The following is a 23,152-nucleotide window of genomic DNA, read 5'->3' as shown; positions in this document are numbered from 1 at the left end:
ACGGGGTTGATTGAATCCTCGACATCGTGGTTCATCCGATGAGATCATCGTGGAGCATGTGGGAGCCAACATGGGTATCCAGATCCCGCTGTTGGTTATTGACCGGAGAGTCGTCTCGGTCATGTCTACATGTCTCCCGAACCCGTAGGGTCTACACACTTAAGGTTCGGTGACGCTAGGGTTGTGAAGATATGTATATGCAGTAACCCGAATGTTGTTCGGGGTCCCGGATGAGATCCCGAACGTCATGAGGAGTTCCAGAATGGTCCGGAGGTAAAGAATTATATATACGAAGTGCTGTTTCGGCCATCGGGACAAGTTTCGGGGTTACCGGTATTGTACCGGGACCACCGGAAGGGTCCCGGGGGTCCACCAGGTGGGGCCACCTATCCCGAAGGGCCCCGTGGGCTGAAGTGGGAAGGGACCCAGCCCTTAGTGGGCTGGGGCGCCTCCCCTAAGGGCCCATGCGCCTAGGGTTAGGGGAAACCCTAAAAGGGGGGCGCCCCCCCCCCCTTAGGAGATCCATCTCCTAGGGCCGGCGCCCCCCCCCCCTTGGCACCCCTATATATAGTGGGGGAGAGGAGGGACTTGAGGCTACGGCTTTTGGTGCATCCCCCTCTCCCTGTTACGTCTCTCTCTCGCGTAGTATAGGCGAAGCCCTGCTACTGTGACGCCCTGCATCCACCACCACGCCGTCGTGCTGCTGGATCATCATCAACCTGTCCTCCCCCCTTGCTGGATCAAGAAGGAGGAGACGTCTCCCGTCCCGTACGTGTGTTGAACACGGAGGTGCCGTCCGTTCGGCACTCGGTCATCGGTGATTTGGATCACGTCGTGTTCGACTACATCATCCCCGTTCGTTGAACGCTTCCGCACGCGATCTACAAAGGTATGTAGATGCATCTCATGACTCGTTGCTAGATGAACTCCTAGATGAATCTTGGTAAAACGAGTAGGAAATTTTTTGTTTTCTGCAACGTTCCCCAATAGTGGCATCATGAGCTAGGTCTATGCGTAGTTCTTCTTGCGTGAGTAGAACACAATTTGTTGTGGGCGTGGATTTGTCAACTTTCTTGCCGCTACTAGTCTTTTCTTGCTTCAGCGGTATTGTGGGATGAAGCGGCCCGGACCAACCTTACACGTACGCTTACGTGAGACCGGTTCCACCGACTAACATGCACTAGTTGCATAAGGTGGCTAGCGGGTGTCTGTCTCTCCTACTTTAGTTGGAGCGGATTCGATGAACAGGGTCCTTATGAAGGGTAAATAGAAGTTGACAAATCACGTTGTGGCTTTCACGTAGGTAAGAAAACGTTCTTGCTAGAACCCTAATTCAGCCACGTAAAACTTGCAACAACAATTAGAGGACGTCTAACTTGTTTTTGCAGCAAGTGGATTGTGATATGATATGGCCAAAGTTGTGATGAATGATGAATGATCTATATGTGATGTATGAGATGTTCATGCTATTGTAATAGGAATCACGACTTGCATGTCGATGAGTATGACAACCGGCAGGAGCCATAGGAGTTGTCTTTATTCTTTTATATGACCTGCGTGTCATTGAGAAACGCCATGTAAATTACTTTACTTCATTGCTAAACGCGTTAGCCATAGTAGTAGAAGTAATAATTGGCGAGCAACTTCATGGAGACACGATGATGGAGATCATGGTGTCAAGCTGGTGACAAGATGATCATGGAGCCCCAAGATGGAGATCAAAGGAGCTATGTGATATTGGCCATATCATGTCATGTTTATTATTTGATTGCATGTGATGTTTATCATGTTTTGCATCTTGTTTACTTAGAACGACGGTAGTAAATAAGATGATCCCTCATAACAATTTCAAGAAGTGTTCTCCCCTAACTGTGCACCGTTGCTAAAGTTCGTCGTTTCGAAGCACCACGTGATGATCGGGTGTGATAGATTCTTACGTTCACATACAACGGGTGTAAGACAGTTTTACACATGCAAAACACTTAGGGTTAACTTGACGAGCCTAGCATGTGCATAGACATGGCCTCGGAACACAGAAGACCGAAAGGTCGAGCATGAGTCGTATAGAAGATGCGATCAACATGAAGATGTTCACCGACGTTGACTAGTCCGTCTCACGTGATGATCAGACATGACCTAGTTAACTCGGATCATGTAATACTTAGATGACTAGAGGGATGTCTAATCTAAGTGGGAGTTCATTATATAATTTGATTAGATGAACTTTATTATCATGAACATTAGTCTAAAATATTTTACAATATGTCTTGTAGATCAAATGGCCCACGTAGTCCTCAACTTCAACGCGTTCCTAGAGAAAACCAAGCTGAAAGACGATGGCAGCAACTATACGGACTGGGTTCGGAACCTGAGGATCATCCTCATAGCTGCCAAGAAAGATTACATCCTACAAGCACCGCTAGGTGAAGCTCCCGTCCCACAGAACCAAGACGTTATGAACGCTTGGCAGACACGTGTTGACGACTACTCCCTCGTTCAGTGCGGCATGCTTTACAGTTTAGAACCGGGGCTCCAAAAGCGTTTTGAGAGACATGGAGCATATGAGATGTTCGAAGAGCTGAAAATGGTTTTCCAAGCTCATGCCCGGGTCAAGAGATATGAGGTCTCCGACAAGTTCTTCAGCTGTAAGATGGAGGAAAACAGTTCTGTCAGTGAGCACATACTCACTATGTCTGGATTACATAACCGCTTGACTCAGCTGGGAGTTAATCTCCCGGATGATGCGGTCATTGACAGAATCCTCCAGTCGCTTCCACCAAGCTACAAGAGCTTTGTGATGAACTTCAACATGCAGGGGATGCAAAAGACCATTCCTGAGTTGTTTTCAATGCTGAAATCAGCGGAGGTAGAAGTCAGAAAGGAACATCAAGTGTTGATGGTCAATAAAACAACTAAGTTCAAGAAAGGCAAGGGTAAAAAGAACTTCAAGAAGGACGGCAAGGAAGTTGCCGCGCCCGGCAAGCAAGCTGCCGGGAAGAAGCCAAAGAATGGACCCAAGCCCGAGACTGAGTGGTTTTATTGCAAGGGAAGCGGTCACTGGAAGCGGAACTGCCCCAAATACTTAGCAGACAAGAAGGCCGGCAAAACAAAAGGTATATGTGATATACATGTAATTGATGTGTACCTTACCAGTAATCGTAGTAGCTCTTGGGTATTTGATACCGGTGCAGTTGCTCACATTTGTAACTCACAGCAGGAACTACGGAATAGGCGGAGACTAGCAAAGGACGAGGTGACGATGCGCGTAGGGAATGGTTCCAAAGTCGATGTGATCGCCGTCGGCACGCTACCTCTTCATTTACCTACGGGATTAGTTTTAAACCTCAATAATTGTTATTTAGTACCAGCTTTGAGCATGAACATTGTATCGGGATCTCGTTTAATTCGAGATGGCTACTCATTTAAATCCGAGAATAATGGTTGTTCTATTTATATGAGAGATATGTTTTATGGTCATGCTCCTATGGTGAATGGTTTATTCTTTATGAATCTCGAACGTAATGCTACACATGTTCATAGTGTGAGTACCAAAAGATGTAAGGTTGATAATGATAGTCCCACATACTTGTGGCACTGCCGCCTTGGTCACATAGGTGTCAAACGCATGAAGAAGCTCCATGCAGATGGACTTTTAGAGTCTCTTGATTATGAATCATTTAACACGTGCGAACCATGCCTTATGGGTAAAATGACCAAGACTCCGTTCTCAGGAACAATGGAGCGAGCAACCAACTTATTGGAAATCATACATACTGATGTGTGCGGTCCAATGAGTGTTGAGGCTCGCGGTGGCTATCGTTATGTTCTCACCCTCACTGATGATTTGAGTAGATATGGATATATTTACTTAATGAAACACAAGTCTGAAACCTTTGAAAAGTTCAAGGAATTTCAGAGTGAGGTTGAGAATCAACGTGACAGGAAAATCAAGTTTCTACGATCAGATCGTGGAGGAGAATACTTGAGTCACGAATTTGGCACACACTTAAGAAAATGTGGAATAGTTTCACAACTCACGCCGCCTGGAACACCTCAGCGTAACGGTGTGTCCGAACGTCGTAATCGCACTCTATTAGATATGGTGCGGTCTATGATGTCTCTTACCGATCTACCGCTATCTTTTTGGGGCTATGCTTTAGAGACTGCTGCATTCACTTTAAAAAGGGCTCCGTCAAAATCCGTTGAGACGACACCGTTTGAATTATGGTTTGGAAAGAAACCTAAGTTGTCGTTTCTGAAAGTTTGGGGATGCGATGCTTATGTCAAGAAACTTCAACCTGAAAAGCTCGAACCCAAGTCGAAAAAATGCGTCTTCATAGGATACCCAAAAGAAACTATTGGGTATACCTTCTACCTCAGATCCGAAGGCAAGATCTTTGTTGCCAAGAATGGATCCTTTCTAGAGAAAGAGTTTCTCTCGAAAGAAGTAAGTGGGAGGAAAGTAGAACTTGATGAAGTGTTACCTCTTGAACCGGAAAATGGCGCAACTCAAGAAAATGTTCCTGAGGTGCCTGCACCGACTAGAGAGGAAGTTAATGATGATTATCATGAAACTTCTGATCAAGTTACTAATGAACTTCGAAGGTCCACAAGGACACGTTCCGCACCAGAGTGGTACGGCAACCCTGTCTTGGAAATCATGTTGTTAGACAACGGTGAACCTTCGAACTATGAAGAAGCGATGGCGGGCCCGGATTCCGACAAATGGCTAGAAGCCATGAAATCCGAGATAGGATCCATGTATGAAAACGAAGTATGGACTTTGACTGACTTGCCCGTTGAAAGGCGAGCCATAGAGAATAAATGGATCTTTAAGAAGAAGACAGACGCGGATGGTAATGTGACCATCTATAAAGCTCGGCTTGTCGCTAAGGGTTATCGACAAGTTCAAGGGGTTGACTACGATGAGACTTTCTCACCGGTAGCGAAGCTAAAGTCCGTCCGAATCATGTTAGCAATTGCCGCGTTTTAAGATTATGAAATATGGAAAATGGACGTCAAAACGGCATTCCTTAATGGTTTCCTTAAGGAAGAATTGTATATGATGCAGCCGGAAGGTTTTGTCGATCCTAAGAATGCTGACAAGGTGTGCAAGCTCCAACGCTCAATTTATGGGCTGGTGCAAGCATCTCGGAGTTGGAACATTCGCTTTGATGAGATGATCAAAGTGTTTGGGTTTACGCAGACTTATGGAGAAGCCTGCGTTTACAAGAAAGTGAGTGGGAGCTCTGTAGCATTTCTCATATTATATGTAGATGACATACTTTTGATGGGAAATGATATAGAACTCTTGGACAGCATTAAGGCCTACTTGAATAAGAGTTTTTCAATGAAGGACCTTGGAGAAGCTGCTTATATATTAGGCATCAAGATCTATAGGGATAGATCGAGACGCCTCATAGGTCTTTCACAAAGCACATACCTTGATAAGATATTGAAGAAGTTCAATATGGATCAATCTAAGAAGGGGTTCTTGCCTGTGTTACAAGGTATGAAATTGAGCTCGGCTCAAAGTCCGACCACGGCAGAAGAAATAGAAGAGATGAGTGTCATCCCCTATGCCTCAGCCATAGGTTCTATTATGTATGCCATGCTGTGTACCAGACCTGATGTAAACCTTGCCGTAAGTTTGGTAGGAAGATACCAAAGTAATCCCGGCAAGGAACACTGGACAGCGGTCAAGAATATCCTGAAGTACCTGAAAAGGACTAAGGAGATGTTTCTCGTTTATGGAGGTGACGAAGAGCTCGTCGTAAAGGGTTACATCGACGCTAGCTTCGACACAGATCTGGATGACTCAAAGTCACAAACCGGATACGTGTATATTTTGAATGGTGGGGCAGTAAGCTGGTGCAGTTGCAAGCAGAGCGTCGTGGCGGGATCTACGTGTGAAGCGGAGTACATGGCAGCCTCGGAGGCAGCACATGAAGCAATTTGGGTGAAGGAGTTCATCACCGACCTCGGAGTCATACCCAATGCGTCGGGCCCGATCAAACTCTTCTGTGAGAACACTGGAGCTATTGCACTTGCCAAGGAGCCCAGGTTTCACAAGAAGACAAGGCACATCAAGCGTCGCTTCAACTCCATTCGTGAAAATGTTCAGGATGGAGACATAGATATTTGTAAAGTACATACGGACCTGAATGTAGCAGATCCGTTGACTAAACCTCTCCCTAGGGCAAAACATGATCAACACCAGAATTCCATGGGTGTTCGATTCATCACAATGTAACTAGATTATTGACTCTAGTGCAAGTGGGAGACTGTTGGAAATATGCCCTAGAGGCAATAATAAAAGCATTATTATTATATTTCCTTGTTCATGATAATTATCTTTATTCATGCTATAATTGTGTTATCCGGAAATCGTAATACATGTGTGAATAACAGACACCAACATGTCCCTAGTAAGCCTCTAGTTGACTAGCTCGTTAATCAACAGATAGTCATGGTTTCCTGGCTATGGACATAAGATGTCATTGATAACGAGATCACATCATTAGGAGAATGATGTGATGGACAAGACCCAATCCTAAACATAGCATAAAGATCGTATAGTTCGTTTGCTAGAGTTTTTCAATGTCAAGTATCTTTTCCTTAGACCATGAGATCGTGTAACTCCCGGATACCGTAGGAGTGCTTTGGGTGTACCAAACATCACAACGTAACTGGGTGACTATAAAGGTAGACTACGGGTATCTTCGAAAGTGTCTGTTGGGTTGACACGGATCAAGACTGGGATTTGTCATTCCGTATGACGGAGAGGTATCACTGGGCCCACTCGGTAATGCATCATCATAATGAGCTCAAAGTGACCAAGTGTCTGGTCACGGGATCATGCATTACGGTACGAGTAAAGTGACTTGCCGGTAACGACATTGAACGAGGTATTGGGATACCGACGATCGAATCTCGGGCAAGTAATATATCGATTGACAAAGGGAATTGCATACGGGGTTGATTGAATCCTCGACATCGTGGTTCATCCGATGAGATCATCGTGGAGCATGTGGGAGCCAACATGGGTATCCAGATCCCGCTGTTGGTTATTGACCGGAGAGTCGTCTCGGTCATGTCTACATGTCTCCCGAACCCGTAGGGTCTACACACTTAAGGTTCGGTGACGCTAGGGTTGTGAAGATATGTATATGCAGTAACCCGAATGTTTTTCGGGGTCCCGGATGAGATCCCGGACGTCACGAGGAGTTCCGGAATGGTCCGGAGGTAAAGAATTATATATTGGAAGTGCTGTTTCGGCCATCGGGACAAGTTTCAGGGTTACCGGTATTGTACCGGGACCACCGGGTGGGGCCACCTATCCCGGAGGGCCCCGTGGGCTGAAGTGGGAAGGGACCCAGCCCTTAGTGGGCTGGGGCGCCTCCCCTAAGGGCCCATGCGCCTAGGGTTAGGGGAAACCCTAAAAGGGGGGCGCCCCCTTCCCTTGGGGGGCAAGCCCCCCACCCTTGGCCGCCGCCCCCCCCTAGGAGATCCATCTCCTAGGGCCGGCGCCCCCCCCTTGGCACCCCTATATATAGTGGGGGAGAGGAGGGACTTGAGTCTATGGCTTTTGGTGCATCCTCCTCTCCCTGTTACGTCTCTCTCTCTCTCGCGTAGTATAGGCGAAGCCCTGGTACTGTGACGCCCTGCATCCACCACCACGCCGTCGTGCTGCTGGATCATCATCAACCTCTCCTCCCCCCTTGCTGGATCAAGAAGGAGGAGAGGTCTCCCGTCCCGTACGTGTGTTGAACGCGGAGGTGCCGTCCGTTCGGCACTCGGTCATCGGTGATTTGGATCACGTCGTGTTCGACTACATCATCCCCGTTCGTTGAACGCTTCCGCACGCGATCTATAAAGGTATGTAGATGCATCTCATGACTCGTTGCTAGATGAACTCCTAGATGAATCTTGCTGAAACGAGTAGGAAAATTTTTGTTTTCTGCAACGTTCCCCAACACACTGAACTATCGAGTAGTCATCAGCTTTGCTCTGCCAGACGTTCGTAACATCTGGTGTTGCTCCAGCAGCAGGCCTGGCACCCAGCGGTGCTTCCGGGACGTAATTCTTTTGAGAAGCAACGAGGATAATCCTCAAGTTACGGACCCAGTCCGTGTAATTGCTACCATCATCTTTCAACTTTTCTTTCTCAAGGAACGCATTAAAATTCAACGGAACAACAGCACGAGCCATCTATCTACAATCAACATAAACAAGCAAGATACTATCAAGTACTAAGTTCATGATAAGTTTAAGTTCAATTAATCAAATTACTTAAGAACTCCCACTTAGATAGACATCCCTCTAATCCTCTAAGTGATCACGTGATCCAAATCAATTAAACCATAACCGATCATCACGTGAGATGGAGTAGTTTTCAATGGTGATCTTCGTTATGTTGATCATATCTACTATATGATTCACGCTCGACCTTTCGGTCTCCGTGTTCCGAGGCCATATCTGCATATGCTAGGCTCGTCAAGTTTTAACCTGAGTATTCTGCATGTGCAAAACTGGCTTGCACCCGTTGTAGATGGACGTAGAGCTTATCACACCCGATCATCACGTCGTGTCTGGGCACGACGAACTTTGGCAACGGTGCATACTCAGGGAGAACACTTCTTGATAATTTAGTGAGAGATCATCTTATAATGCTACCGTCAATCAAAGCAAGATAAGATGCATAAAAAGATAAACATCACATGCAATCAATATAAGTGATATGATATGGCCATCATCATCTTGTGCTTGTGATCTCCATCTCCGAAGCACCGTCATGATCACCATCGTCACCGGCGCGACACCTTGATCTCCATCGTAGCATCGTTGTCGTCTCGCCAATCTTATGCTTCGCCGACTATCGCTACCGCTTAGTGATAAAGTAAAGCATTACATCGCGATTGCATTGCATACAATAAAGCGACAACCATATGGCTCCTGCCAGTTGCCGATAACTCGGTTACAAAACATGATCATCTCATACAATAAAATCATGTCTTGACCATATCACATCACAACATGCCCTGCAAAAACAAGTTAGACGTCCTCTACTTTGTTGTTGCATGTTTTACGTGGCTGCTACGGGCTTAAGCAAGAACTAATCTCACCTACGCATCAAAACCACAATGATAGTTTGTCAAATAGACTCCGTTTTAACCTTCGCAAGGACCGGGCGTAGCCACACTCGGTTCAACTAAAGTTGGAGAGACAGTCGCCCACAAGCCACCTGTGTGCAAAGCACGTCGGGGGAACCGGTCTCGCGTAAGCGTACGCGTAAGGTTGGCCCGGGTCGTCTCGTCCAACAATACCGCCGAACCAAGGTATGACATGCTGGTAGGCAGTATGACTTGTATCGCCCACAACTCACTTGTGTTCTACTCGTGCAAATAACATCAAACCATAAAACCTAGGCTCGGATGCCACTGTTGGAGAACATAGTAATTTCAAAAAAATTCCTACGGACATGCAAGATCATGGTGATGCATAGCAACGAGGGGGAGAGTCTGATCTACGTATCCTTGTAGATCGCAACGGAAGTGTTGACACAACGTAGAGGAAGTAGTCGTACGTCTTCTTCCCGATCCGACCGATCCAAGCACCGTTACTCCGGCACCTCCGAGTTCTTAGCACACGTACAGCTCGATGATGATCCCCGGGCTCCGATCCAGCAAAGCTTCGGGGAGGAGTTCCGTCAGCACGACGGCGTGGTGACGATCTTGATGTATTACCGACGCAGGGCTTCGCCTAAGCACTACAACGGTATTATCGAGGTGGAATATGGTGGCAGGGGGCACCGCACACGGCTAAGGAACGATCTCAATGATCAACTTGTGTGTCTAGAGGTGCCCCCTGCCCCCGTATATAAAGGATCCAAGGGGGAGGGGCTGGCCGGCCAAGAGGAGGGCGCAGGAGGAGTCCTAGTCCTACCGGGAGTAGGACTCCCCCCCCCCCCCAATCCTATTCCAAGTAGGATTCCCAAGGGGGAAAGAGAGAGAGGGGTGGCCGGCCACCTCTCCTAGTCCTAATAGGACTAGTGGAGGGGGGAGGCGCGCAGCCCATCATGGCAGCCCCTTTCACCTTTCCACTAAAGCCCAATAAGGCCCATATGGCTCCCGGGGGGTTCCGGTAACCTCCCGGTAATCCGGTAAAATCCCGATTTTACCCGGAACACTTCCGATATCCAAATATAGGCTTCCAATATATCAATCTTTATGTCTCGACCATTTCGAGACTCCTCGTCATGTCCGTGATCACATCCGGGACTCCGAACTACCTTCGGTACATCAAAATGCATAAACTCATAATAACTGTCATCGTAACGTTAAGCGTGCGGACCCTACGGTTCGAGAACAATGTAGACATGACCGAGACACGTCTCCGGTCAATAACCAATAGCGGGACCTGGATGCCCATATTGGCTCCTACATATTCTACGAAGATCTTTATCGGTCAAACCGCATAACAACATACGTTGTTCCCTTTGTCATCGGTATGTTACTTGCCCGAGATTTGATCGTCGATATCCAATACCTAGTTCAATCTCGTTACTGGCAAGTCGCTTTACTCGTTCCGTAATACATCATCCCGCAACTAACTCATTGGTTGCATTGCTTGCAAGGCTTAAGTGATGTGTATTACCGAGAGGGCCCAGAGATACCTCTCCGACAATCGGAGTGACAAATCCTATTCTCGAAATACGCCAACCCAACATCTACCATTGGAGACACCTGTAGAGCTCCTTTATAATCACCCAGTTACGTTGTGACGTTTGGTAGCACACAAAGTGTTTCTCCGGCAAACGGGAGTTGCATAATCTCATAGTCATAGGAACATGTATAAGTCATGAAGAAAGCAATAGCAACATACTAAACGATCGGGTGCTAAGCTAATGGAATGGGTCATGTCAATCAGATCATTCAACTAATGATGTGACCTCGTTAATCAAATAACAACTCTTTGTTCATGGTTAGGAAACTTAACCATCTTTGATTAACGAGCTAGTCTAGTAGAGGCATACTAGTGACACTCTGTTTGTCTATGTATTCACACATGTATTATGTTTCCGGTTAATACAATTCTAGCATGAATAATAAACATTTATCATGATATAAGGAAATAAATAATAACTTTATTATTGCCTCTAGGGCATATTTCCTTCACACCCCGTCTGGTAGTACTGTGCTTGGTATGGCCAATAGCACATCCTACAAACACCCAAAACTAGTTGCAACTCCTAGACAGAGATCAAGGTGATTAATAAGTCGAGAGGGTCAATTAAATATCCCAACATGTGGTAGTAACAGTTCTTGGATCATAAACACGGAACTTGATTCTTAAGGGCGGTCTCAATGAGACAACCCACCATGTACTCCTACATGGCTTCTCATCGCTACCTTTGCAAATCAAGTTCGCACACTTAACTCTCAACATCAGGACATAATCATACCACTCCAATTCATCCTAGATGAATTAGACCAGACACAACTCTAAGCAATAACAAGCATGGCATGGATGAAATCATAACATAGCTCAAGCAACTCCTAATCATGCTAGGAAGGATTGGCTATTTATAAATAACAGTTGAATCGTTGTTTTCCTAATGCAGTAAAAGAGAGTAGAAGCAAGAGAGTAGGGTTGTATCGGAATGATCAAGGGGGGTTGCTTGCCTGACACTTCTGAAGATAGTATTGTTCTTCATCGGTATCAACGATCACAATGTCGGAATCATCTTCTACCGAGAAGGAGCAAACACCGACAACAGAGAAGGAATACAATCAATGCAATGCAACAATATGATGCATGAATATGACATGGACATAAGCTGGTGTTTGAGCTAGTGCAAAATGCTAGCATGTTAGTTGAAGTTCATCTGAATCACGTATTCAAATTCAAACTCCAAAAAAGCATTAAAATGCCCTTTGATTGATATGTCATGATCAGCAGGTATAAGTTGCTTTAACATGCATGAAAATGCCATAAACAGATTTTTCATATTTTTCTGATAATTTTTCATATATAAATTATTTTCATCTGAGTTATAAATTATTTTCTATGATTAACACCAAGTTTTTACAACTGTTCGTAAATCTCAAGATGATATGTCGGCTCAGTCTCTTGAAGATGCTTAGAGGGGTAAGGTGTGTGTTTGTGCGTTCATAGGGGTGGATGTATGCACATGTATAGGCACTTGCATCTGTATTATGTTAAAAATCATATTTTTTTTAAATACAAAACTTTTATAATTCTGAATTATTTAAAGAAGAAGAAAAAATAAAATCAAAATTCATTAAAGAAATGACAAAGCAGACAGCCCGGCACATGGGCAGGCCTAAAAAAACGCGCCTGGGCACCGGAGGGTACACGTTGCGCATCCTCCCAGCGCGCCGGGCGCCAAATAGAACCCCCAAATTGTTTGTTTCTTTACTTCCCGCAAACGGGCGCCAACCACCCCCCCCCCCCCCCCCTCCATCTGGACCCTACGCATTGCCCTTTTAGCGCTCGTTTTTTCTCTGTTTTAAACTGCAAAAAATACATGTAAGTTGTCTTTCAAAACCGTGACGCCGAGTTCAGTTTATGCCGCTAACCAACAAAACACGTCACCTGGTGTGATAACATACATCTTTTTCATCTTTTCATCTATTTTTCTCGGTCCCTTTTTTTTCATTTTTAAAATCCGTGAACTTTTGATTTAAAACTGATGAACTCTTTTCTAAAGCCAATAAGTTTTTTCGAAATTCTTGATTTTCATTTCAAAATTGCTGAACAATTTTTCAAATTCATGAACTTTTTCCATATATGTAAACTTTTTTCAAAGTGGATGACTTTTTTCAAAATTGTAATTTTTGAGAAAATAATCAATTTTTTTTGAAAATTGTTATTTTCTAGAATTTATATGATTTTCTACAAAACTGATAAACTTCTTCTACTTTCGATCTTTTCTCAAAATCCTGGACTTTTTCAAAGTGTAATTAAGTTTTTCAAAATTGATGAAATTGTTTCCATAAATTGATGAACTTTAAAAATTCTGAACTTTCTTTCCATACTCGTGAACTTTTCAATGTAAATATGAGAACAGTTTTTCAAATTCAAGGTTTATGCCCTTTTTCTTCTAAATTTCCGTTTTTTTTCACGAAAGTCAAAATTGTTGACTTTCCTCGACAGCTCACTGACAACGCTGACCGATCAACCCAGTTTTTTTAAGAAAAAGAAAACAAAAATCTGGCGCAATGGATACCCGACTGGCGCGGCAAGCGCTGTAGGGCGTGCCTATGCCTCGCTCCAAGCGACACAGTAGGACATCTCACTGAAGGCAGCCGCCTGATTTATCCAGCCCAGCTTTGACACAACACTCGTGCAATTTTTAAAAAAAAATTGCACTCTTTTTTCTTTATTTTTTTATAATTTTATGATATTTCAATATATTATAAGTATTTCTATTATAAAAATAAGTTTATATTCAAAATTTGAAAATTGTTAACCATGCATTAAAAATGTTAAGTGTGCATAGGAAAAAAAATTGTTGTATAGAATAAATGTATTTAGAAATGTATAACGTGGATGGAAAAAGTAGAAATAAAAAATATTATAATTTTTGATATTTTATTGTAAAATGTTGATCACGCATTAAAAAATGTTAAGTGTATATAGAAAAAATGTGTCCAATTTATAAAAAAATGTACAGTACATAATAAATTAGAAATAAAAAATAAAAAAGTTTCAATTTCTTTTTGAAAATGTTAATTATGCATTTTAAAATGGTAAGTGTGTATAGAAAAAATGTTTCGAACGCATACAAAAAATGTAACTAGTGTATGGAAAAAATTAGAAATCAAAAGGTACAATAATTTTTCAATGGTTTTTAAAAGTCTTAATTATGCAGTTAAAAATTGTTAAATGTGTATAGAAAATATGTTTTTGATATATAAAAAAATGTACAATGTGCATGGAAAAAAGTAGACATCAAAGTATACTCCCTCCGACCGAAAAACCTCAAATGGATATATCTAGTTAGTGCTAGATACATCCATGTATCTAGTTAGTGCTAAATACATCCATTTGAGGGACAATCTTGGGACGAGTTTTTTCGGACGGAGGGAGTATATGTTTTGAAAAATGTTAATCATGTATTTGAACAATAATAAACATGTATTGAAAAATATACAGTTTGTATGAAAAAACTACACATAAAAATGTTTTAAAAAATGTTGATCATGAATTTTGAAAATGTAATACGTGTATATAGAAACTGGTAGACACTTGACTTTCCTTTTGTGAAGTACATTTCACCAGTGAACATGCAATAATATAACATTTATTATTACCTTGTGCAATGAGTGCTTCTCACTAGATTAAGGTTTGGGCTACCTCAAAGATTATCTGCATAAACTCATGGTTGTGACTGTTACCAGCGAGTATTTTGAAAGTTATAAAAAGGTCTGGTTCATGATGGACGAGAGGGATGGGCGTGCGATCATGACGCAAAATTGGAGAGAAGTCGTCGAGGGCGCCATGATAAAAGAAGGTGAAATGGTTGTGTTCAGGTTGATTAAGAAGGTAGCCTTAAGGTCAACATGATGAGTGGTATGATCCTTTGTTGCCCATCTGATGCACCCTGACTGAATGGCAGATTAAGATATGTATGTACTAGGCAGTAGTTGAAGGGTGGTTGTTATGCAGTGATTGGAACTTGGTAGTAACCACTTTGGGTCCAACGGGATATGATGAAGATCATTCATCTTGTATTTTGTGACCTACGTGATATGTAAGTATACATATATTTGGCATGTAGTGTAAGCATGCATTCTGGTATCCTCCTTCATAATGTAATACCTTGGAAATCGGTACTGTGATTTCACTATTTTGTATTCGCTACACTAAGGGATACACTACACTTAACTCATTTCACACTAGAATATGAAATATGCTATGTCGAGACGCTAAATCAAATTCTATCCAACATTTATATTTGGACCGACATTTGATATGTGGTTCTAAAAATATGATTGCAATGACAAAATGAGTGTTCCTTTTTTTTAGTAGAATTTAGAAATGATGCAACTTCCTGAAAAGAAAATGTAACCGTTTTTCATATGGACTAAATGCTAGTTTCATAGTTTGAAAATGAGGTTTCTGTTTTGACCATAATTCCACACAAAAAATTTGAAATTTGCATGTAAAAATGATAAAGCGTCATAGTTGTACGCAGAGTAAGAAAAATTCAGTCATGCATGGAATGTGAAAAATATGTTTGGTTAGAATAGATTTGTTGAATTAATTTCTGTATGATTTAAAATAGTATTTCCAACATTGCGAGTTTATGCCAAGGTGTCATTATGAAGCTAGCACCATGGTAACCAGAACAGCTGGACTCAAATCCATTGTTTTGGGGTGACAAATTCATATGGATCTTCAAAGGTCATAAATCCAAATCAGGGTTATACTTCAAGTTCTATTGTCCTACTTCTTCATATACCATTGGAGAGTGGTTTTGCTCTTGATTCACTAAGCCTGGGAAAAACATTGCTATATAGGAGTATTTGGGAAGGGAGGAGATAGCTCTGGCTATTTGTTGATGTATTTGTTTCTGGAAAAAATGCATCGACTCCGCAACATAATAAACCTATGTTTGTCAATCTACCTTGGCACACTATTTACCTTATTATAGCTATGTAATCACATATACACATATTTCACTATAGATTATGGTGGACTCGAAATAAGAAAGGCGACTCGAAAGTACTAACTCAATATGTTGCAACTTCCGTTATGAACACACAACAAATTTCATTGCAGTACATCGATAGGGCCAGGCGTGCCACCGCGCGGACATAGCTAGTAAGAACTAGTCATAAAGCAATCGAGTGCAAAGATTCATATGTGTACTTGAGTTCCGAAGTATTGAGTTTTCCCTGCCATTCTTACTCTCTCCGTACCAAACAGCTAGATAGTGGACACTTCGTAGCCTGTCCTCATCACCAGAACGATACTCCAAAAGGGGGGGGGGGGGGGGGGGGCTATGAAGGGGTTCTCGTGCTGGAACCGGCGCCACAGGCTGCTGCAACAAGCACTGATCAATGCTGGAACCGGCGCCACAGGCTGTTGCAACCAACACTGTCAATGCTGGAACCGGACACCGCGGGTGCTAGTACTGGCTGCCCTGGACGATGGCACTGGCGGATGCTTAGCGGAAAAAGCTGCAACCAGCACCTACCAATGCTACTGCCGACCACCACGAGTGTTGGAACCGACTGCTGTGGATGCTGGCACTGGCGACGCTGGACGGGAAAAGCTGCAATCAGCACCCACCGATGGTTGAGCCGGCCACCACGAACCGGCCACCCACTGAAATTTTGCTACGGCCATCGAGTTCATTTGCTACCACTATCTTTTTTCTTCATTGTATGTGAGAAAATTGGCGAGGTCTTTCTTGCTGCAATTGTCATCAAATTTGCTACGTCGGGCGAGTTTTTTTTGCTACCACCATATTTTCTTCACCATTTGCCAGAAAATTGGGGGAAAAGCTGCAACTGTCAATGAGACGGGTGCTTCAATGTTGACAGTGAGGAAATGAGCAGAGACTACCTGAGCAGGCATGGCAGGGTGCTGCGATGGCCTTGGGCGGACAAGAGAGGTGTGTTGCGCGTCACTGTGATTTGGGAAGAGAAGAAACGGGAGTAGGGTCAAGAGATTTGGGACGATGAGGTGATTGGATCCAACAGTTTTTTTTAAGCATCAGTACACACATAAGCGCTCATATACACGCGCATACACTCACCCCTATGAACGCACACACGCACACCCTATCCCTATGAGCATCTCCGAGAGACTGAGCCGGCATATTTTCTTGAAATTTTATGGAGTCACCGTAGGCGCCTCGTAGTCGACGGGAACGTCTCCTCCTACTGAAAACACATCGCCGGAATTCCTGAAATAAATCCAAGATAAATGCGAGCACCAGGATTTGAACCCTGCTGGGTTGGGGATACCACTGTCCACCTAACCATCTCAACCAGAGGTTGGTTCGCTTGGATCCAACAGTTGGAGGGATCCCACGCGTGGAGTGTGGAGGACCCAAATTTGGGTCGGCCAACTGTCGCCTAGTGCTGGCCCGGTCCAATGAATATTTACATAAGAATTACTCACAAATCAATAGATTACTAGCTTGTTGTAAGAATCACTCCTCCATCTTCCTACCCTTTAGACGGTGGCCTCAATCACATACTCCATTCATTTGGAATTACTTGTCTAAGAAAGATGCATAAAAATAGATATATCTAGAACTGAAATACGTCTATGTACATCCTTTTCTTCGATAAGTATTTCTGGACGGAGCGAGTATGAGATATTTCACATGTACAAAGATGCAAACAGTATGATAAAGTGCTAGAAGTATGGTCGACCAAGTTAGGTTCAGAACTGAAATAGGTACGCACTTGGGCATAACTAAAAAAAGAATGTACCACAAAAGAATTCTGATGTTGAAATCGCACTTAGTTCCTATAACAGATAAGTTAATATCATCCTCAATACTGAAAATTCGCAGGGGCACACACCTGTCAAGCCCTTCTCAGCCATTGGATTGCCTTGCCATCCGCAAATTAGTTGGATCCCGCACTAGGGAACAATAAGTAGTAAGATTTAATCTTTAAAACTTGCAATTGTTCATCTGAAACTTTTGATTTTTTCAGTCACTTGTATCAAGTTGAAGTTTCAAATGAAACTTAAGCAATTTTTTTGTAAAGAAAACTTGTGATTTTGTCGGTCACTCGTACTTAATTTCAAACGCTGAAACTTAACAGATTTTTTAAAAAACTCCTCAATATGTATTCAAATTGGATCTTATATATTGAAAGCTCTCGTCACGAGAAACACGAAGTAGAAAACATAATTCAGCTGGAAAACACAAAATTCCAAAGGAAAACCATCAGGGGAACACACACAGACCATCACTTAATCTCTATGGTATGTAAATGTATAACTTAGAAATTAACAGATTGTCTTCTCTTTACACCTTACATCAACGCCATGAGCGGTGAGCATCTACTCCAACAATACAGATGCATAAATCCAAATAATGGATAAACTGAGTTAGAGTCCATAAAATAGAACATAATTCATGTTTTTCTTTTTCCAATCTCAAATGCAATTCTCAATTTTGATCTCAGCAAAAAGATGTAACCTATCAATACTGAAGACCTATTCTAATCGATTGTCTGTTTCAATTTATATGTTTATCCGTATTGCAGTAACTGTGTCTGGTACGCTTGTACTAAACTAACTAAACAAATATAATTTCAAGAGTACTTGACATTGAAGTAAATGAGATTGAAAGATGAGGCAGCATGTGAGCAGCGGTGATGTTCCCATCGACGGTTCGAGCACCAGACGTACACAAGGACATTAATTGAAGAAGAATATGTACTTTTTTTGTGAAATGAAGAATATGTACTTGGTACCTTGTCCTTGTTACTCTAGAATTATGGACTATGCACGAATATGGCGAATCCTAACCAGTTAGGGCATCTCCAGCCGTTGGCCCCTCAGGAGGGGTAAAAAATCGCTCCCTGGGGCACGCCGGCGCTAAACCACGCACTGGGGGCGTGATGTCCCCCAGTCGCGGCGCCCACGGTTAGTCAAAAAAGTCAAAAACGGCGCAAAAACGACTCAAATTTAACGCAAACATCGGCGAGTTCGTTCAAACTTAAACATATTTTACAAAAAAGAAAAAAAAACTTCCGCGGGCTACCCCCGCTGTCTCCCTCGCCGCCCGCCCATGCGGTTTTACATGCCGAGGAGGCTGTAGAACCGCGTGTAGTCACCGCCGTCATCGTCGTCGTCGCCGCCCCCGCCCACGCCTCCGCCGTCCCTGCTGCATCCCTTCCCCGGTTGGCGCGGCGGGTTGGACGGTCCAAGGGCGTCGTCGTCGTCGTCGCTGTCGAGGACCACGACGCCGTGCTCGTCCTCGCGCCCACGCTTGCGGGCGGCGATCTCCTCCAGGGCCCGGCGCTGCCGGACCATCTCGTCGCGGAGGTAGTCGTCCCGCGCCCACCGCAGGGCGTCCTCGTCGGAGATGCCGCGCCGGGCTATCTCCTCGTACTCCAAGGGGAGGTCGGGCTCCGGCTTGGGCTCGACAAGGACGAAGCGGCCGGTGGGTGGGGAGGCGTTGGCGCCGATGCGGACGCCGGAGCTGCGGGTGCGCGCGCTGACCGGCGTGCCCTGGGGCTCCGGCTTGACGGGGCGGAGGCAGGGCGAGCCGCCGGACGAGGAGGAGGACCCCCCGGTCTCCATGCGCCTCGGGGTCCAGGAGCTTCCCCGGCGGCGTGAGAAGGACGGGGGAACGGGGTACTCGAGGCGCGGCGTGTTGCCGCCCTCGATGTACTCGAGGACGGCCTCCAACGTGCGCCCGGGCACGCCCCACCACCGGCGCCGGCCATTGGAGTTGAGCCTGCCGGAGGGCACGACGCCGTTGGTGGCCTCGAGCTGCTCGGCGTGACGGCGGCGGAAGTAGGGCTCCCAGAGCGGGCTGTCGGGGACGTATCGTGGCCCCTCCCTCGCCGTCCGCGGCAGGGACGCGCGGGTGCGTGCGATCTCCGCACGCCGCGTCGCCCCGGTGGGTGGTGGTGGCACCGGCACGCCGCCGGCGCTGATCCTCCAAGCCCCGGGCGCCCGCATGTCCGGCGGGACCGGGTACTCGGCCTCGAAAAGGAGGCGAGCCTCGTTCTCGTGGAGATGGCGGCGGCCGAAGCCATTCGCCGCCGCACCGTCGCCTAGGAAGCGCTCGGCCATGGGTGCTGGAGATGGTGAGAGAGATGAGAGGGAGGAATGACGACGACGAGAGAGGAGAGGGAGGAACGACGACGGCGAGAGAGTACGAGTCGCCGAGTGCGCTGGGGCGCGTCTTATATAGCCCGAGGTGCCGCCCCGTGTGCGAGCCGCCGTGAGCACGCATGGCGGGCGAGGGAGGGCGAGGGACGCGCGTCATCCGGTCTTCACTGCGCCGCCCGTGAGGCATCAATGGTGCAGGCTGACCGGCGCGGCAGCGCGGCAGCTTTGGCATTGATTCGCCACGGGAAATGAGGCGATGAGGACGACGAAGGGGCGAGAAGAGGGTAGAGTCGCTGACGCGGCGGGCCCGCGGCTGTTTCGCGCCAAAACAGTTCGCCCCGGCGCCCCCGGGCGTCACCCAGCGCGCCGGGTTCGGCCTGGGTCCACCGATACTGTTTTCGACCCAAGCCGACGAAAATCGGGCTCCTGGGGACGCGACTGGGCCGTTTTTTCAGCGCCGGCGCGAAAAAAACGCCTGAGGAGGCCTTCCTGGGGGCACGGCTGGAGATGCCCTTAGACGCACAACGCAAATCGGCGTCGTTGCTAGTCCATGCGGAATTGCAGATGCGCGCCCTTGCATGTGCGTGGATTCTCTCTCTCTCTCTCTCTCTCTCTTCCTGACACACTAGACCGTATAGGCGCGCTTTGCTGCGCCCGACCATCTTAAGAAGAGTGAAAATATAATTGTTTGAGAAATGTTGAGCTGTCATAACATATGGTAAAATTCGTATGGTTCAAAATATCATCTACTAAAATGTCCAAAAAGGCGATATAATATATCCTGCACAATGTAATATACAGAAAATAAATCAATCCTAATGTTTATGTTCCCTAAAGAGAATCTCATTTCTTTTTTTCTTTTTTTTTGAGCTGCTAAAGAGAATCTCATTTCTATAAAGAGGCTATTTCTGTACAATGCAACACATGCAATAATATGAGGGATGGGCAAGGGATGCTCAAATTACCAACAATCTAGCGAGTCGGCATATAAAGGGATTGCCTCCTCCTGAATCAGTAAAATGATGCACGCATGCTTCGCTGGAGCTTGCCTGGATCATATGCCCATATGACTGTAACACTTTTCACTCTGCAGAAATGTACAATAGTGAAATACAAATACTAGCACATGGTGAATACTAAGATGAACTAACTGGTTGATATCTTAAGGATAAAAAACACCTTTGCTCTATGTCGCTAAAATACTACCTCTTATCATCCCCTTGGCAGATACAAAAGGTCCCAATCAAATTGTGAGCAAGGAAAGATAAGATAAACATCATAGAAGTAGAAAGAAACTGAAGGACATACATTCAATCCCCTATCAGTGAATATACGCACCATATCTTCCTGTCTTGCAAGGGAATAGAAACAAACACTTGAAACAGAGGAAATAGAAATTATTCATTGTGAGAAAAACAGGGAGGTTTCATACTTGATACTTCACGGTAGAGCAATACCTGACATTGGTTTTCTCAAAATTGCGCTTGGAGATTTGTGTTATTTCTTCCATGTTAAGTCACATAGCTACAAATAAAGTAGCATAATAACCCTCCTTGCCAACAATTTTGTCAGTTTGTATATGTCAAACTATCGGTCAAATAAAGAATAGCTGAAAATCTGGAATGAATAATCATCATTGAGAATTATACTAATCAATAGCATATACTCCCTCCGTAAAGAAATATAAGAGCGTTTAGATCACTATAATATTTTACGACTATGGCTTAGAACTTAGAGCAAATACCACAGAAAATATAAATACAACAACAGATCTTAGTTTTTGCAGGTTGCTTAAATTATGAGATACATAGATGTATCTCTTTTTCCAATCAAAACTTTTTAAATAAAAATTGCCATCAACAAATAATGAATGGGTCACTTATGGAGACAAATATATCTTCCTGCCAGTAATATACCATGATACAAATGTATATATAACTGAATCATAACTTTCTCTCCATCGACTTGTGTTCTGCTCACCCATTTCCAACCAATAGTGTATATGTGTAGCTCCAAATCATGAGTATGACATGACGTCTAAGAAGCACACCAGCGGCGTCGGATGGTCATTTATCCCCGCATTGTGATTACTCTAGGTACCCCAGAGCTTAATTAATCAAGCACAGCTGACAGCCTAAACATAATGATATGGAAGATCATCTCATTATTTCCTGCGAATTCTTTTTTGAATAAACGGTGAAGCAGATGTACATACATGTACTCATGTAAATATGGTAGATCATCTCATTAGTTCCTGCAAAAAAAATTAATGAACGGTGTAGGACAGTTGCAATATGATAAGTGCTTACTTGGATCTCAACGGAGAAGAGCAACATTGTCACCCCCATCCCTTCACCTCCTGTATCATCTTGCCATCACAACAACGCTGCTACGCACAGGAAGGTGAGAAAACATCCCTCCGCTGCCCATCTGTGTCACCATCTTTGGAGAGAGGGCCGCTTCCGCGCCGATTCCGTCCACCCGCTCTGTACTCCTCTGCTTACTTTTTTTAATGTCATATCTTGCATAGTTCATCCATGATGGCTGCGGCGGCCGTGCAAAAGAAGCTCGCCGACGTTGGAACGGCGGGGCATCGAGGAGGAAAGAACGGCGGCGCATCGAGGAACGAGAAACGGCGACGTGGAAGGAACAGAGAAACTGCTCGGTTGGGGAGGATAACGATGGAAAGTACACGACCTAGGCTGTTAGCGTTAGCATCCAGATGAAAAGACGTGGGCCTCTGAAGGCCCGATTACGGAGAGGAAAGCCAACTCGCTCTGCGGAGTAGCAGCCCGCGAGAATGCAGCACGTGAGCAACCTGTGTCCACCAAGGCTGATCTCGGTCGTATGTTTCAGCGATCCGATGGCTGAGAGCGTGAAAACGCTATGGAGGCTCCTATGTGGCTGCGTTATACTGTTTTTTAATGCATGGCCTACATTAGCTTCCCTCTCTCCTCTAACTCCCATCTTTTTCATTTTCTTTTGACAAATAGATGGTGCATATCTTTAGAACCAAAAAGTCATTTTCAAAACTTTTTACATATTTGAACTCGTGACACCAAGCCCTTTAAAACAAGTACAGTCTTGGATACATTTGAAACACTTTTTAAAAAAACTTTTGCTTTAAACAGTGAAGAACTTTTCATTTTTATTCTAAAGTGCCAAAAAAACAGAATCAGGGCTGAAGAATTTTCTAAATAGTGGGTCTGCACTTTGTTAGAAATATGAAATAACTTTGCTAGATGGGCCGCAGCATGCATGTGAATATGACGGGGAAGTACACTGCATGGCTGACAACGCAGTGGGGCAG

Source organism: Triticum aestivum, chromosome 6A (assembly GCF_018294505.1).
Source record: "Triticum aestivum cultivar Chinese Spring chromosome 6A, IWGSC CS RefSeq v2.1, whole genome shotgun sequence".
NCBI classification, from domain to species: Eukaryota; Viridiplantae; Streptophyta; class Magnoliopsida; order Poales; family Poaceae; genus Triticum; species Triticum aestivum.
This window is presented reverse-complemented; position numbering follows the sequence as displayed.